We start from the raw sequence: 18993 nt of genomic DNA on the forward strand, positions 1-18993 counted from the left end.
CCTCTTTACAGTTGGATAATGTGAAAGTTAATAAATTTGTATCACACGATTGGAGCAAGTGTGCTCTACATTTCCTCATGATAACATTTCCATTATAACGAGTAAATGTATGAAAAAGCATCAAAACTTTCATCGTTATTATTATTTATATCACTGGCTACTACTTAACACTGACGTAAGTCTCGATAGTTTTAATAAGTCTAATGCATACTGAATAATGGCAAATCACAGATGCAAGTTTGGCCATGAACATTGTTGAAAAATTAATATTTTAATGGTTTATTTTGGATATTATACTGTTATGAGCCGCTGACTTTAATTAATGACTAAAATATATTATTAGTAGTAGTATTTTATTATTATTATTATTATTATTATTATTATTGTCTGGAAGCACCATATTCACGCAGATATGCAACAACAGTTTTAGTAGAATAGTAATCGATGCTGGCATCCCCAATAACCTTTTTCCATCACCATGTCGGTAAATTCATATCAAGATCATCACGTTTAGAACCCTTTTACGAATATGCAATGACAAATCTTAAACGCAAACACCACAAAAATGGTTAGACATCCGTCTGAATATATGTGAAATGATTCAAACTGATTTTCATCTATATTAGTCAATGATAGTGACATCGTATACATGAAAGATATTGTTGCACCAGTATCGGGTCGTTAGTATTATTACTCGTTTACCAGGCTGAATGTTTATCACTGTTGTCAATTCACTCCACATACCGTAAACCACCTATTACATAATATATAAATACGGTCCGGACTCGAACTCTGTTAAGACATGAGGATCAAGTAAATAAAAACCATTACAGTTATACAAACAATCCAACCATTTGTTATGCCTTCAAAATATGCTTGTCCTTTGCTGGTCGACAGTCGTATGAATTGGTTAGATTAAGTTATTACCCGTTGGTGAGTGTGTGGCGGTTAGCCCCAAAGTATCAATATGCCAGTGTCTCTGATTCCCTGGTTCTCAATAATTTCTGGAAGTGTTCTTGCGAAAGCATCTTTCGGTTTCAAAACAACATCAATATCCTCGTTGGACATTTGAAGTTTCCTGTGTGATCTTGTAAAATCACAAGATCGCCTGAGTCAGTGAATGACCTGAGTGGTAAGCACTGTAAAATCCGCTTTGGTGGCAAAACTATACAGATCGACATCAGGACTTCGAGTGATTTAATATGCTGTTCACCGAATGGCGAGTTGCAAAGCCACCATGTAAATAATAAACAACTTCAAGCGATGGTGTACGAGTCAAAATACAAAATATTTTGAGGTGTCATCACGTTTACGACAGAATGAGTCCCAGGTAATATTCTTAGATCAGGAAGATGAAGCCGCTTTCCCTCATTACTCATTAGGGAGATGCAAGTTCCTCCCACAAAAAGACACTTCTAAAATGTTCGATTGATATGGTCATTATGAGTAAATGAACATATTAGTCAATCGTTAATTGAGAAACGTACTAACTGGGACTGGCATTGATGCTAAATATGTCACTATCGCAGTCATCAGTTTAACCCCCGTTTTCCGAATTACTTAAATCAATTGAATCGCATATAATTTCGCATGTTTTAATCGATAAGTAGCAACGCATATGATGGTTTATATGACTATCATTGCAACGTGCCTATGGATCTTATCACCCAGCAAGTTTCGGGACGAGGAACCTTTGCGCTACTACGAATAATACCAGGACAATATCACCGATGCCATTTCCGTATTATATTATGTAAACTTTTTTCTTTTTTTTGTAATAACACACACGGGTATCACACTTGCATCTACGGCTGTCATGGTCTTAAATATCCGGTCACTTTTTTATGTACAGCTGTAAACGTAGACTCTCCCTGCGGAGACATGGATTGTATCCATCCTGGTTCAAAAGGGCAATACAGCTATTGTAGCATGCAAAATACACTGATATATTAGGAGTAATTGAGGGCATAGTACTCTGGAGCAAATTTGAGTGTACCTCAAACAATATGAAACCCTGTGAGGTACTTTTGCTGAAGCTTCGTTTTTATAACTACTACTGATGTTGTCAAAAGTCAGATTAACTTGAATTGTTGTGCAATTCTGATTTTATTTGTCGAGATATGGTATCCTGACCCATCAGCTCCTGCGCTTAAAATTATATTGTACTCTGGAATTTCATTAATATCTTCAGACCAACTAAGAACCGGTCTCAGAGACGATTGTACGATGTTAACTACACTCTATGGCCATTTGATCATTACGATAGAGCTGAGTATATGCTCGTCTTCGTCTATATAGAGTCAAGAGACATTGCCAGTTACTGATATTATCATCTCTTGGATATCTATATTAACTGGGTTAATGTTGTACAAGCCAGTGGTAGTTTCAATAACATTCCAGGAACCTTCTCGACCGCACTTATTCCTAAATATGCTATTTGCCAGGAGGCTTACAAATGGTCGTATTCGGTTATTAAACCAAAACTGTAATAAATACATTATGAACCTAGTGCAATCTCAAGTGAGCGGGATTTCTCCGCGATAATTTATGTAGAGAAAGTCACATAAAATTTGGATTTCGTTGATGAGATTTTGACCATCGAGGTGACGCTAGGAGTTGTGTTTCTGTTGGAACGAAGACGAAACTCTTCTATACAGAAACATGGCTAAAACCATCAGGCGATGAGCCCAAGTGTGCGGATCTAACACACACTGGTTACTCCATCAAGTCGTTCCCCGTAATTCTCGTGGAGGTGGACTTGCTGTCATCACAAAGAACTCCATGATAAAACGTCTTAACCACACCACAACTATCACTTTGACTGTCCCGGAAACTCAAATACATCAAAACCCATAGATTCCATTAATGTTTTCAACCTTAAACAGTCAGTTAACCAACCCACTCATAAACATGGCCACATTTTAGACTGGATTCTTCATAGACCTGATGATAATATTCAACTGTCCTCCCTGGTATCCCATGATTTATGAAGCCGCTAAGAAGAATGTCACAAATATAGTCCATGCAGCGAAATCAGCCCACTACACTACTACGATCATGGAAAGTTCCATCTGCAAAAAGCTCTTCGAGATTACTAACAAGCTAATGTCCAGGAACAAATCTACACCACTTCCAACAACCTTATCTCCAGTCGTGCTTCCGGACATGTTTGCAAATTTCTTCCGTGACAAAGTACAAACCATTAGAGATAAAATTTCAATTGACGCGTCGTCATCATACAGTTGGGATACATAATTTGAGCGGCAACCATTATCAGCATTTGAACCTGTCTCTATGGATTTCGTACGTACAATCCTGATGAAGAGTGCACCAAAGTCATGTGAACTTGATCCAATTGCAACATAACTGCTGCTTGAGTGCTTAGAACCAGCATTGCCTTCACTTACTGATGTTATTAATACCTCTCTCTCATCAGGGGAATTCTCATCATTTTTCAAAACTGCCATTGTAAAGCCTTTGCTGAAGAACCCAACACTAGACCATAACGATTTAAAGAACTACCGCCCAGTTTATAATCTCCCATTCATATCAAAAATCTTAGAAAAGGCTGTTATACCTCAGCTTGTATCTCATCTAAATTCAAACAGTCTTTTTAGCAATGTACAATCTGCATATCACCCTTGCCACAGTACTGAAAGTACTGTTTTAAAAGTAGTTAATGACATTCTCTCTGCGTTGGATAGCGGAAAGATTCCAGTCCTCACCCTCCTTGATTTGTCTGCAGCATTTGACACAACAGACCATGATATATTCCTTCACCGTCTCCAGCATGTACTGGCATTCATGATACTGCTGTACTGTGGTTCAAGTCCTGCTTGGTCAACAGGACACAAATTGTATCTGCAAATGGAATACACTCCAGCCCAGTTGATCTATGTTGTGGTGTACCACAGGGGTCTGTTCTTGGACCTGTTCTCTTCATTCTGTATGCTCAGTCGCTCTCAAGTGTCATAGATCATCATCCAGTGTCTGACCAAATGTACGCGTATGACACCTAAATATACAAATCTAGCCACCCAACTGAAGTTAATGCTACCATTCAAGGTGTAGAGAGGTGCATTTCTGATGTGAAATCATGGATGACATGTAACAAGCTGCAGATAAATGATGATACAACCGAAACCATTCTGATCACAACACAAAGACTTTCTCATTCACATCCTTGACCTCAAACAATAAATATCCGCAACACCAATATTAAATTCACACAATCAGTAAGGAACCTAGGTGTTACTCTGGACAGTATTCTCACATTGCACCAATATGTAATGAAAATATGCAAAGCTGCATATCTTGAGCTGAGACGCATAAGCTCAATTCGCAGATATCTCTCAGCTGATGCCACTAAAACACTTATGTGTTCATTAGTACTTTCAATACTGGACTATTGTAACTCAATTATGTCTGGTACATCTCAATATCTACTCCAGAAACTTCAAAACGTTCAAAACACAGCTGCTTGGATCATACTTAGAGTACCACAATTAGAGCACACCTTCCGGCTGCTCTGTACCCTACACTGGCTATCCATTCGATCCAGAATCAAACACAGAATTTGTTCTCTGGGCTATGTTTCACTGTCGGACTCTAGTCCAACATACCTATCCGACCTCAACCATGTGTATACACCAGCAAGATACTTACGCTCCTATTCTGACAGTCGTATACTCATTATTCTCACTATGAAAACAAAGTCGTATGGACAGCGTTCTTTCGCATACCAGGGCCCAGCAACGTGGAATGAATTGCCCACTGAACTTAGACACAAAGACACAGTGATCACGTTCAAGAGGGCTCTCAAAACTCGACTGCAGAACAAGCTCAAAGACTTAATAATGTTTCTACCTTAAATATTCTCAGCATGTTTTATTTTAATGTTTTCTAATTTCATGGTGTTTGTTTTTGTAATCATATCATTATATGTTTTTTATCTTATAGGTGTTGTCTAATGTTGTAAAGCAATTAGAGCCTCTAAAGATTAGGCGCTATAGAAAGTCCTCATTATTATTATTATCAAGTCAGGACATAAAATAACAAAGAAGACAACATTATATAGAATGATTTCACTCTGTTCATAGCTTTCTAAATGTACGAGATAAGGTATTCTAAATGTCAATTTTGATCCAGCAAAAGGACAAAAGTTCAAAATATAATCAATATAAAGATGACATATCATTCACAATTCATTTGATGTTCTTAAAATTCGAATACTTGCATCCACACATACTTCATGATACAATTACAGCAAACGTCATAAGTAAGTGGATCAAGACAATTTTTACGGTAGCTCCCAATGATTTCGATTAGTCGGAACATAACCTTGTGTCCAACCGGCATTTATATCTATATACATTGTACGGAGAACTACTGTATACCATCTCTTTTAAATAGTCACATGCAAAGTAACTAATGTAAATACTGAAACGATGTTTCCACACTTTACACGCCTTTCGAATGAAAAACAAATTGTTATATACAATTATGCATTTTTCGCCTGCAGTAGCTACAACATCTTAAGTAGCGGACAAAGCTGTTGACCGATCGTGAAGGACGTTTCGAGGCGGAAATTTGTAATGTAGATGGGAGAAGTGGATTTTTATCAGGAAAAGGACACTTTAAATTTGCCTTGTCTTGTGTGCATTGTTGTCCATATTTTAAATCCCTGGTATTGTTAGCGAAGATGATGATAAAGTAATGTAATCTGTGTATTACTGATTTGAATCACTTTCTAAAGCAAACGAAAAGATACTTCGATCATGTATTCTATTTTTGTGGACTTGCTGTATTGTTTTTTTCTTCGTATTAATAAAAGTATCAATCGGTAAGTGAATCAAAATAAGCATATCAGTGAACAACGGTAACTCCGATGTTTAGTGAATAAATGTTGTGTAATACATTCAACATGTTATGGTAAAAAGTCTTACACCAATGATATCGACAGACAATATTACGACCAATGCTATAATCTTCTGAGGAAACGTTTGTTTGTCTACGTTATATAATACCCATTTTTAATGTATTTTCAGGAGAAACCATTGAAAGAAAACCGGATTGAACGTACTTTTTGTAATCGATTTTCAAAACAAACCAGTTGTTTGCAAAGAGATAAAATATACTTTTCAGTACTTGAAAGGGATCCACAATGGCTTAGTAACATTATGTCATTTTCTGAAAAAGATGACAAGTGTTTGGCCGTTGTCTCAAAACAGTTACAGAGGAGTATATCTTATCAAGGAATCAGCTTCCCCTGCAGTGTGACTTTTGTTCTTTTAAATATTTCACTCTGGGGCACCGGGAAGTATTATGCCAGAGCAGGATGGACAATCTTGGTCGAGAGGATGCTTTTTGTGACCGGTATTTACTTTCCGATTTTTTAAAAATATATTAGAATCGGACGATTCATGAAAGGAGACAGAACACATAGTAAGATAGATAAACGAGTCGTTTCACACATACATCAGAATGAACAAACACAATGGATTATAATATATTCAACGCTCATAGATTCTGGCATGATGTTATGTATGTAATTACATACGTGAGACATAACTGAAACATACTGAAATTGTAAGAATCAAAATCAGTCTCTTTGGTATCATGTTTACGTGCGATAAACAAATCTTCGAACTATACCATTGATAATACGTGTTACGGTATGCGAAACATTAATTTATAATCTGTTTTGTAAAAAGTAGATAAGAACTTAAAAAGTATAAGATGTTTTCAAAATATTTGATCCAAAGATAAAAAATGGGTTATTAGAACAGTTGCAAAGTAATTAAGAACTTGACAATAAGTTTAACTATTATATATTTGACACTTTTATTGTTGCTATTTAAATTCTTGTTCAACTAACATTGAGATGAAAGAGACTTATTGATATAATACATATACAATTGGGTTCTCGCTCCAAATTGCAAATTACATTTATCCAAATGTAGACATTTTGTTTTGGATAAAAATAAATTTACACACAAAAAGCATGCACTATTTGAAATTAAAAGTCCCTTCAACTTGAAGTCAAATATATGTGCAAATAAATCAAACTTATATGTCACTGTATATGTTCCAAATCTATATTCCAATTGTACTGTAGCAGCACTTTTGTATATGCAGTAACATAGTAAAAATATGACCGCCTAGGACAAAGCGCAAGTGTTGCCTTATGTTGGCTTCTTATTATTACTTTCAATGACTTTGCGATTTGTCATTATGCCATCTATTTTAGATGGACTCCTTGTGTTTAGCCGCTGTTAGTTCTTGAACGCAAGAAGAGCATACATCCAAATTAACAATAATAGTTGCCAATATAAAGGTACAGAGGTAAAAATATAATGGCGCCTCTTGTCCATAAGGACAGTGTATACCATCACAAGTTGGATGATGGCATAGTTGACATGATAGAATATGAATTAAGAAAATAAAAAGGATGCAAATACATATTCACAATAAAACACAGTTGTGATCCCTTGTATGAACATGTAACACGAAAACGACAGACTTTTTTCGAGTAAATTCAAAGAGCAGAATCTTGAAATAAGCAGGTTAATAAAGGAACAGAGTCTTGGAAAAGGAACGTAAAGGATATAGAGGGAGATGGGGGAAAAAAACTTACACAGAACGAAACATCTGGAAAGGCTGAATATAACTGTAAGAACTTGATAAGGATGTACTTTAAGCAAACTGAAAGATGGAAATGAGTTGAAATTTACCAAACTTAATTGACGAATATCATGATAAGCGTCACATATTTAGCATCACTCTGGTTGAGGAAAGTTAGGAAAACAAATCATGAGTTCGTTTCAAGATTTCCAGATACGTCAGATCGGATACATTGTGACAACCTAAGCTTTAAAATCAGCGCGTGAAACTAAATTTAAAAATGACCAACAATTAATAAAATTGACTAAGCTGCAAACTTTACCGGGAAAATAATTAAAATCAGGCAATTAAGTGTTGGAGATTAATTCGTTTACAAACTGGAATACTTGAAGACGTAAATACATGTTTCATGAACAACTATTATTTATGTATAGCAAATAATATTATAGATACAAAATTAAAATATCTCGAGGATGGGAAAGGTGAACAATACAGAAACCGTGAAATGGAACGAAAATGATATGACATTTTGGTGCTAATTAACAAAGTCTTTGCCATTTAGATAAATGATTCATCAAAAGGTACACATCTCGATCTAAGACCTGCAGATAAAATTGTTAAATGAGCAGGTAAACGTTAATTTTTGGCAAACGTATATATTTCGAGGATGTAAAAGATATAAAAGACGGTGAAATTTAAAAAAAAGAGGTAAATCATGCGTATTTTTTAAAAAATCCAATGGGATACAAGTACATCCACAAACATCACTCGTAAACAGCAAGTGTAATGTTTACCGTAACTGCATGTGAATCGTGTAAAACTAAGTTATACGCTATTGACTATCAAGTACCAGTTTATAATCAGAACGTGTGAATAATATACAAAATGTACCTACGTTTGGATCCTTATCTTTATTTTGAAGTGCTGACACAGACGCCTAATATTTAGTAGTGATACCCTTGCTATAATAGGATATTTATCAGAGAGGTTCAGTAACAAAGCATACAACACACTGTCTCAAGAAACGGATAAATATTTCATGGACCAGAGAGACTAGGTAAATTTCAAAAACGAAAAACAACTGGTCTATTGGAAATAATGGGATGATTCTCTGTATAAAGGTATACATGTACTCAACGCATGAACATCCTAGAGTAAATAACTATAAAATACATCTTTGTTTTCTTTTCCGAATGTCTTCCAATAGTTTAATTTGGCTCAAATATACCTCAGAACATACCATTCGGCTGACTTTTTGGCATATACGACATGTGTCCGATATGTGAGTTAAGGGTTGTAAATATGATTATATGATTATATTTGTAAAATACATTCGAAATTGATTCGTGAAAAGTACAACTATTTGGCTGAAAATAATGTTTGGAATTATTTTGTTATGAGACATGAAAACATTCTTCAACATCAGTTAATTTGTAACAATGTCAATCTCAAATTACTGTACACTCCTTTCTCTCAGTACCTTGTTACCCTCAAATGTTACGTATACTTGTATTACCACATCCGTTCTTATCATGGCATCATTCAATTGTTGGCGAAGTATCTAATGGTGGGAAAAACAACTACCTCTAAGCTTCAATAAATGCATACGAGCTAATACGTTTAACCCAATTCAAGCCTTACTAATTCAATTACTCCAACTTTGCATTATGCGTGTTCATTATCAGCGTTTCAGCTAAGGCATGACGCGTGACCAACACCCGCGACAACATTAATTGGTAATACAAATACAACAATTTGAGGGTCATGCATGTTCAAAGATAAATTAAGTGAAACAGACCTAACCATACTTTATTACTAACATCGTATATAGTTGATGATTTAAAAAAAGAACCGTGTCACTGTAACATGATTATTTGTGAAAATGGATACTAGGCTTAACATAATATAATCATATTTCCCAAAACATGGTGTCAGTTTAAACTTTTAGATCTTTAAATATAAATATATCTTTAAAATATATGTTGATTGATCTGAAAACAAAACGTGTAAATAACTTTCTTATTTATTGCGGGTACACTCTATCTAGCTAGATAGTTTATTATTACTCAATTTATAAACGATAGGAAGCATTCACGTTCTTCAACAGAGATACATGGATATAGTTTGACACGAACAACAGTTAATACAAAGATAAAGAGCAACAGGGAGGTCGTGTGGACTAGTGTGGACGAGTACGATGAACTCCGTGACCAGTTTGCTCGTTAGCCGATCCACTCACAAATTTATAATTTTTGTACCACAACTAGAGCAGTACCTGTGATCGCAAATTTGGTATCACATGCGTCGGATTGTCAGTATCTGTGACCATCGAACACAATATGAATCAATAAGTATGATAATTCATTGATGTAATTGACTTTTCAGCAAACAAAGACACCATCTCTGTTAAACATACACCCTTACAAATTCGATACGTGGAATTATGTTTGGTTCCTCTGGGTCTGGTATTACTTAATTGCTGCTACACCTCGTAATGAGCTGGTTGAAATGGCACAAACTTTGTTTAGTTGCGCTGTCCACCGATGTCATTAAAGATTTTAAAGCGGATGTGGAAGACGTCTAGGAAACTCCGGTAAACTGTATCGCTGACATCGATGATGCACCATCGAACGATGATCTTGAACACGGCATCATGAACAACAAACAAATACAGCAAGAGTTTTCTCATGAAAACCACCGATATCATCTCTTTACACAACGATACAATCAACTTCCTAAAGTCATCAGAGATAACTTTAATTTTCTCGTGGTTTTTAACAGTGTTTACACAGACACAGAAGCATCCATGGCATTTGATGCTTCTGCGATCTCGAACAAAGTAACTTTAACATTCTTTGCACACGCGCAGCAACATCCGCGTGGATTTATCACAATTCATCTTGCTGATCCCCGTTCATGGCATAGTACTGGCCTTGATAATATTGTTGAACCTATCGATTCGTTAAAAGGCAATCACTTATGTGGGACAGCTTGCTTGTCAAGACCACCATCATTAAATGGCAAGCAACTTGATAATGACAGACAAGCAAATAATCCAGAGGTCACGCACAGCACGTTTAGCTCGCGAGTTACTTGAAACATTAAAGTCAGAGACATATGCCAGAGATGCGGTTAAACAACATATGCAAGAGCACCAACAAGCACGCGACGACCTTGCGTGAGGATTATGTTGCTCCGATTACCAAACTGATCAAAAATCGAAGAGGCAACCGCGGAGAAAAAAACCTCTTCAAACAATTCCCGTCTATGTGAGGGGTATATGTTTAATCTGATCTACTACAAACAATCGGTGCAGCACTTAAACCAGCAAGCTCACATCTAATTCGACAACGTCGAAGACATTGAAAAATCCAAATTGAAAAAGAAAGGACCACCTCGTTTACTGAATAATGTTTAGAGACTTCTTATACAGTAAAGCTATTCTGGATGTTTGGGTCGAAAAGAGGGTGGTTGGTTATCCGTTCTCGTGAAGCATCATAACAAACAGAAATTATAAAAACTGGTTTCGTTTAAAAAATGATATATCACTGATACACACTGTTAAAGACCACATTCAATACATTACAGAAGCATTACACGGTTGCCCGATTAAATGAAACTTGCCTGTTGATGTCATGGCTTGTATGACATTATATTTAGATTTGTTTTAAATTAGCCGCTGTGTTGCATAGCCTAATGCATGTACATTACACATCTAATCAGCTTATAGGGATCGGACCAGCAGTCGTTGGGTACTTCGCATGGCATGCAACCATTCCTGGCGCCCTGGTTGCTGCCATGCCGGAATCGCCCTTCTAGTTATTTTATCGATGAAACCCACGGCGAATGCACCCTCCATGTGAGATACATCTCTTTTGTGATGCATGTAAGGTGGGCATGTGTAAGAAAAGATATGCCTTTATTTTCCTGACCCACAGTTTAAACCTGTATCTGACAAAACTGGACGTTGCTTCTTGATAAAGAAACATATGTTTGCCTCATTTTAAACGCCTGCAGCATCTGGACTATATAATAAACGGTATGTATTAATTTTCCCTATTTTAACACTGATATCGTTTCCGTCCATTATGGACTGACATATTTCCATGTAAACAATGACGTAGATCTGTTTTATGCACGTTGTCTTCGAACTGACGATAAAAAGACAAGTAAAAAGCCCTTGTTTGCAGAACAACGCATATAAATGCTTTTGACAATTATGTGAGTGACATTTATGTGATCTGCAATTTTAGGTAGCAGCGGAAAAATATTTATGCAGGATGAGCCTGTAAATTATTGTCTTTGAGAATTATAAAGAAATAAATCAAAAGAAGAACACCAAAATAAGGCCATATAATAATATGAAAACGAAATATAGACCAAGGTGTATAATATGAGACTCCAAGGCCTTTACTAAAGAAGTTTCACATAGTCTTCTGGCGTAAAAAAAGAAGGGAGTAATCTTAGCATCAAATCTGATCTCATGCCCAAATTTCCATGCTTCCAAAGTTCTATAAATTTGCTACGGACTGTGTTCGAATCAGGACAGTTTTGGGATTATCTTAATGTATGTATGTCAGCAGATTTGTCGAGTTTGAGACGGAAAACATGCAGGTACAATAGGTATGACTTTGAACTGTACAGTTTTGAATCTGGTTGCAAAAATTGTGCTCTGACAGTTTAGTGCAAAAACGGGCCATGTATACACGATATGAACCTTGTAATGATGTATAGCAGGTGTGGGATCTCGTAATGCTAATATGAGTGATGATGAACGAGGCCCTCACTATAATAAGGATCATATACCGGTTATCAATGTCCCAGAGAATAAGGATCATAATATTTCTCTAGTACTGTTGCAAATATATGCACATATTGTTATATTGTACAAGTTTAAACAAATAAAAACAATTCTCAGTGTTTTTCATACAAGTCCGATATATATTGCTATTAATTAAAGATTTCGCGTTCACCTATATAGAAATATATAATAAGCTAGCAACGCAATATCTACTACCCTGTTGCTAGAATGTGATTCCACGTTTTCAGTGAATCATCTAAATATTTCGAAATAACTCATTTATCGTCAACATAAAATGTTCCAGTTCTATTCAATCCAAACCAAGGACAGACTGACCTTTCTAAAGTAGAAACGTCCTCCTTGGATCCCGTGATGTTTGTTACATTGTTCCAGAACACCGACCGTGGACTTCATGAATGAGATAGTATACATACTCATTATAAAATTATGTAGCAGGAGCATATGTTTTATAATTTTATATTCATGTTTTAATTAGGCAGAAGTAGGTATTGTATTATTTTATGTAGTTAATGTTTATTGAGTGAAATACAGTCATCAGTTACACATATTTAGCCATTTAGGTAACCTTGAACCAGGATTACATGTTAGAGTTTTGTTCACTGAGCAATGCAACTACCCTGATTGCTGGTCATGCTGGGTTGTTCTATTGTATGACAAGTGGTAAACAACTTTCTGATTGGTTAGTTTGCTACTTGTCTGTATAAACAACATTGTATGAACATCGTATTAGTGGTGGTCAGTCCATTGGAGTTTCTGAAGGGTGCTGGTCGTGGCATTGCATTAAAGTGCCTGATGATTCTTGTACTTGCAAGAAAATGTAAATTGGCCTTAGTCCCATATGATAAGGGTGTATGTAACAAAGCAGGCGAAATGTCTCATTCTCCGCCTATCCACCTCAAGGTAGGGTGTATGTAACAAAGCAGGAGAAATGTCTCAATCTACACCTATCAACCCAATAATGCACAAAAAAGCCAATAATAAACAAACTATTGGACTTGTATCGTCTCACCAATGAGTAGAAGGCAAGTGCTGTAACAATTACACAGTTCATTCATGGTATCTTAGAGCTACAAATGTCATGAACATAATGACTGTTACATAGTAATATTATAAAAGACTAAAATAAATTATATAGATATACACAACAATATCAGTAAACTATATTATTATACTTGTTATATAAGTATTTCACATTTAGATAATTATATGCCAATTATCATAAATAATACTGTGTTAGAATACGAAAAACTTGTTCGCGAACATCACGTGCATTATCCATCTGGCTTACATCACAAACTCCGATTCACTAAAGCAGCTAAACAGACTGAGCATGTAAGAATCAGTAATCATAACGGTGATGCTTACTGCATGGATGGTTCTGAATAGGAACGCACACGATACGTAAATATTGCTTATATATGGTACGAATGTGTTTATTTATGTGCATATGATGTGTAGGATGACGAATAGACTACACATGTACATTTCTGGAGGTATTCAATATAGATCTTTCAAGTAGTAATACGATCATAACAAAGATAACATGACATAACAAATTATTACGTATGCGGATACTTATAAAAATTTTGCTTTGTCCCATTTTAGTAAGTTCGAAAGGAATTGATGGCGTTTTAATAAAACTGAACATCCTTGTTACAAAAATCCTTTGAAAAAAAGCCCACATTTGGTTACGGTTTTAAACTAAATTCAGATATTGCCTTCTGTATCTCAAAACATAAATACTCAGAATATTTTCTAATGTGTGAAGGTATTCCGATATTATAGGGGTATTCGTTTGTCATGGTTTTGCAATTGCAGTTCAAACGTGTACGATCCAAAAAATATTTCATTGGTGGTGGTGTCATGGAAGGAATTGTGTTGGAGGCCTTAACATCTGTCTTCATATACAAAAGGTAACACTAATTCGCAGCAACTATCTCAGATGGCAATACATACTTTGGCACATACAGGGTGTCGTTTGAGACATATCCATTCTACTTCTGGGACCATATAGGCCGAGCTGGGTCATATTGGTTGTAAATTTGCCTCAGTGAATATAGTCTTTGTACTTCATTAATGTAATTTGTAGCCTGTTAACTTTGTTTCGTGAATGTCATGTTGGCATATCTTTTTAGTTTGTCCCAGTTGTGACTTAAGTTGCAGTATTACCACACTATTTTGCTACTTTAGTGTTTCCCAATGGTTTGTGAAGTTGCAATATTCCCATTGCACGTTGCCATTTTAGTTGTACCAATTGCTATTAAAGTTGCAATAATGCCGCTGTATTATGACATTTTCGTGTTTCCCATTTATAATTATGTTGCAATATTGATATTGCAGCATGCTGCTTTAGTGTTTCCCATTTGTGGTTAAGCTGCAAAACTACCTTCGCAGGATGACATCATTATATTCCAAGCTTATCGTTCTAGTATGTACTCATTCTGTTCCTGGATTTTCATTGTAGTACCCTGATAAACCTGTATACTTATTGCTCTGTCAGTTAAGTTTTGGTATACAGTTTTATCTTTTTAATCGCCATTGTTGTCTTTAAAGCTTGCTTTTTATACGTGATTTACGACTTACCCATATTAGAGTATTTGCTTTTGTCTCCTCTTCCCTCATTTTAGGTCACAAAATACTTCATTTGTGTAGTCGAGCACCGTAATTGGCCGTACGACTATATCAATTCTATACCAGATTGACATTACAACATTATCATGCCATTGATTATATTCTTAAAAATATGCATTGAAAGCCTTTTTTTTCTTTCAATTTTATTCATTCGAATTTAAAAAAATGATTTTCTTACTCTCGCATATCATTCAGGCTGTGAGCATACTAAAGATATAAAACAAATATTATAGGAAAAGTATGGTATGATTTTTATCCTTTTCTTTCCTATTATGCACAGTTACATTTGTTACTAGTTTGCTTGTTATCGTACAGCAAAAAAGATAAGAGACCAACTAGCGGAAAATTCATAAAGGTCTGATTCACTTGAGAAACATCTATCAAAGTATGTGCATGACATGTGCATGTCATTTCGAAATACACTATCTTATATAATCAATGCACAGTTCATCCAAGCCTCTGTATGTGTTGATTGGTTAGGATTTGCCCTAAAACAGTTGCAAAGGATGTTGTTGTTGTATGGTTTAACGCCATTTTTCAACACACGATAGGCTATGCATGGCGGCCATTATTAATGGTGGAGGAAGAACCCGGGAAAATTCCCGGAAAGAACCATCGACCCACGAGAAGCTACTGGCAAGCTTTCTCACATACCTACATTGGCTGAATCCGAGACTCGAACGCACACAGACAGAGGTGAGATGGCAGTGATCTTTAACGGAGAGCGCTTTAGACTACTAGACACATCGAGGCCCCAGTTGCAAAGGAAGGTAAAAACGGACAGGTGGGGTAGGGAAAGTACGTATATTTCACCTGACATGCGTGGAACCGGCGAACAAAATCGTTTATTAAAATCATAATTATGAAGTAAAATGTGCATTGTGACCAAACTACGAGTGGATGCGTAATACAAGTATGGCAATCTTTATTGTCATTATCATTGTTTAGGTAGTCAAATAAACGTGTATACAAATATGAGTTGTAACACATCTACAATTCAACAGTTCACTGTTACTTTTGGACCGTGTATTTTTATTTATGAACTTCTGGCAACCCATTTATCACTCCTAAGATTATGTACTTTCCTGATTCTCTATCATCTTTTGTTTCTCAGATTGGGCATATTATCGACATTCCTTTCCTCTATACCCATGTTGTACCACATTCAAAATAATAGCTGCGATAAAGAAAATGGCTTTCTTGGTGTTTGTTTTTGATGGATATTTTGTACATAAAGAATTATCGATAATTTAAAGCTATTTTTATTTCAGTCTACATGCAAATTCAGGTTTCGTGGATAAAATCTAAAGATTTGATAGATAAATTAAGATTTTGATTTAACCATGTACATTTCGCAAGTGATCTCTGTTTTGAATCATTTCGTTTCAATTCTCTATCATGTTGACTTATTTCAAAGTGTGGAAAGGAATGAAACTATTATGAATAGACTTGACTTAAAATGTAGATAACTTGAAATAACAAATGTTTTTCTTACCAATAACCATTATGTAAACGATGCAAAATTGTATCTGAAGATGTTGTAAACCATATGTTAAGAATTACATCATGATGTGATACAGTAAGGCTGCATATGCATATAGCACACAACATAAATTTCCCATGGCAAAATCTTTTTCTATTAGATCATATTTCAAGTTAGAAATATTGCGGACATGCGTAATCACTAACAAAAATAATGTATTTGTTTTAAACATGTTCAATAAGACATATGCTCATATAAACATACTCTCTAATGTATAAAATATACCGTTATTGAACCATGCTTTCATATTAATAGAACAATTTTGCACAGTATTGTAATGCTTTTATAGGAAAACAAGATCAGTTTTATTCGGACTATTCACTTATACACCATCTCTCTCTCTCTCTCTCTCTCTCTCTCTCTCTCTCTCTCGATACAGGTGCCGACGAGAAACAAAATATTTGCAAGTGATGGCGTAAATGATAACAGTGGCGGACAGTGTAGACAGCACAAGATTCGTTCTGGAATCACACCAACGCCATGCCTTTACCTTGGAGACTAATGTGTCAGATGAAATAAAATTCGGCATTGACACTCAGGCGTCCTCAGAAGCGATCAAACCATTCCATTTAGATGAAATTACTCCTTATTGAATATTAATGAACTGTCTTCCGACCGAAGGAACCTATCTGCAGCAAAGCAAACTACTATGTATTGTATGGAAATTAATTTAAGAATAAACGAAACAGGTGCTTTGCAGCTGGAGAAAATCACGCTTTGTTTGGCCAATTTATCCCGCCATATCAACATCATCCAGAAAGAAGCAGAATAATTGCGATACACAGATTGTTTTGATCGAGATTTCATATGCGATTATATTGGATTGAACCGCAGTGGTTTCTTGTTCTGTGTAACGCGAATATTTCAGCATTCGAAGTCCGAAATAATGATATTTTGAAGTTTGTTTTGTTACACTTGATTATATTTCAAAATGTTCTTACTTAGTTCTGGCATGATTATACGCGTCACTGATTCACAACACAACGAAATTCATGATTTTTAAGACCCTGCTGGAAAGCGAAAAATCCGCAGACAACGTCGACATGTAAAGGTTATCCCATTAGGTTTCTGTTCCGATAAAATAACCGTGTGATATTGTTAACCACAAATAGTGTTACAGCACCTCTAAATCGATCATATCGCGCAACAACATCAAATCAGCACTCGTCCTCCAATATGAATGTTTCCTTTGCACATGTGTGAATAGTTGAAATGCATAAAATACTTTGTTCCAAGCGCGTACGTTAACTGCAAAACCAGTCTTAAGTTCTTCAAACATTTTAGGTAAATTCTTATAAAACTTTTCCAAAATTGAGTTCACCGAGGTATTGCTGGTGTTGTAGAGTCTTATCTGTGTCATCGCTCGCCGGATGTAACGCTGACGTGAGCTGTCATGAAACACATCGATTATCTTATTTTTCAGAGTTCATCACTGATTTCGGCGGATCATATGTTCATGTTTCGATACAATTGGACCTGCGAAAAGGCTGTAATGGGGAACATCATTTTCAACTAATGTTTAGCTGTCAAGAGTCTATCCTGAGCTTACGTTGTAGTTTTCCAACTTTTCGTAAATCATTGCGATAGCTTTGTCGCTATCATCATTGATGGTCTCGGGGTTATATTCTATTTGTTAGATGATTTTCAACGTCATTGTAAGCTGGATGTCTCGAAACTATGAAGAAAAACCAGTCTTATTACATATTTAGATTCTTTAGGGAGGTAACAGGATATGATTGAAATGTGATGACCTTGACTTAAATTTCAAAGTCATATGAGGATGCTTTATGACTAGTGAAGGAATCAGCTTGTACACGAATGCACGTTAAAGGCAAGGCACTGAGAATGTAAGTTGACCAACTGGAGGAATTGTATGCAGATACCACAGGTTGGTCTGAAAACCTGGTTAGTGTAGTTTTACTATCAAAACTTGTCCTAAGTAATTAGATGACATTCTTTATGCGATGACGATTAGTGCGTTGTGTATGGATTAGACAATTATTTTCTTATGTGCTAAGAAAGCCATCACGAGAACAATATTGGATGAGATTTAAATCTCAAATCTCTTTCATAACCCGGTTAACGTGACCTAATTTGTGAACGACACATATTAATGTTTGATTTATTTTTATTGCATGGTTAGCTTCCGGAATGTTTCATCTTTAATTCAGTAAAATGTTTTAAATATATTTCTCTTCAACCCTCTTTATGAAATATATATACCTCTCCGCCATGAACAAAGTTAAGTGGTCGCTTCTGTGTTATGACAAATTGTTTTCTAGGTAACCTGTACAGATTCAACACACACTTCTTTGCACAATATACAAATATGTAACTTTGAAAATCTGTTTAAATCACAACACTTATGATATGT

This window comes from Sinohyriopsis cumingii, chromosome 8 (genome assembly GCF_028554795.1).
Source record: "Sinohyriopsis cumingii isolate HCF-2022 chromosome 8, ASM2855479v2, whole genome shotgun sequence".
NCBI lineage: Eukaryota > Metazoa > Mollusca > Bivalvia > Unionida > Unionidae > Sinohyriopsis > Sinohyriopsis cumingii.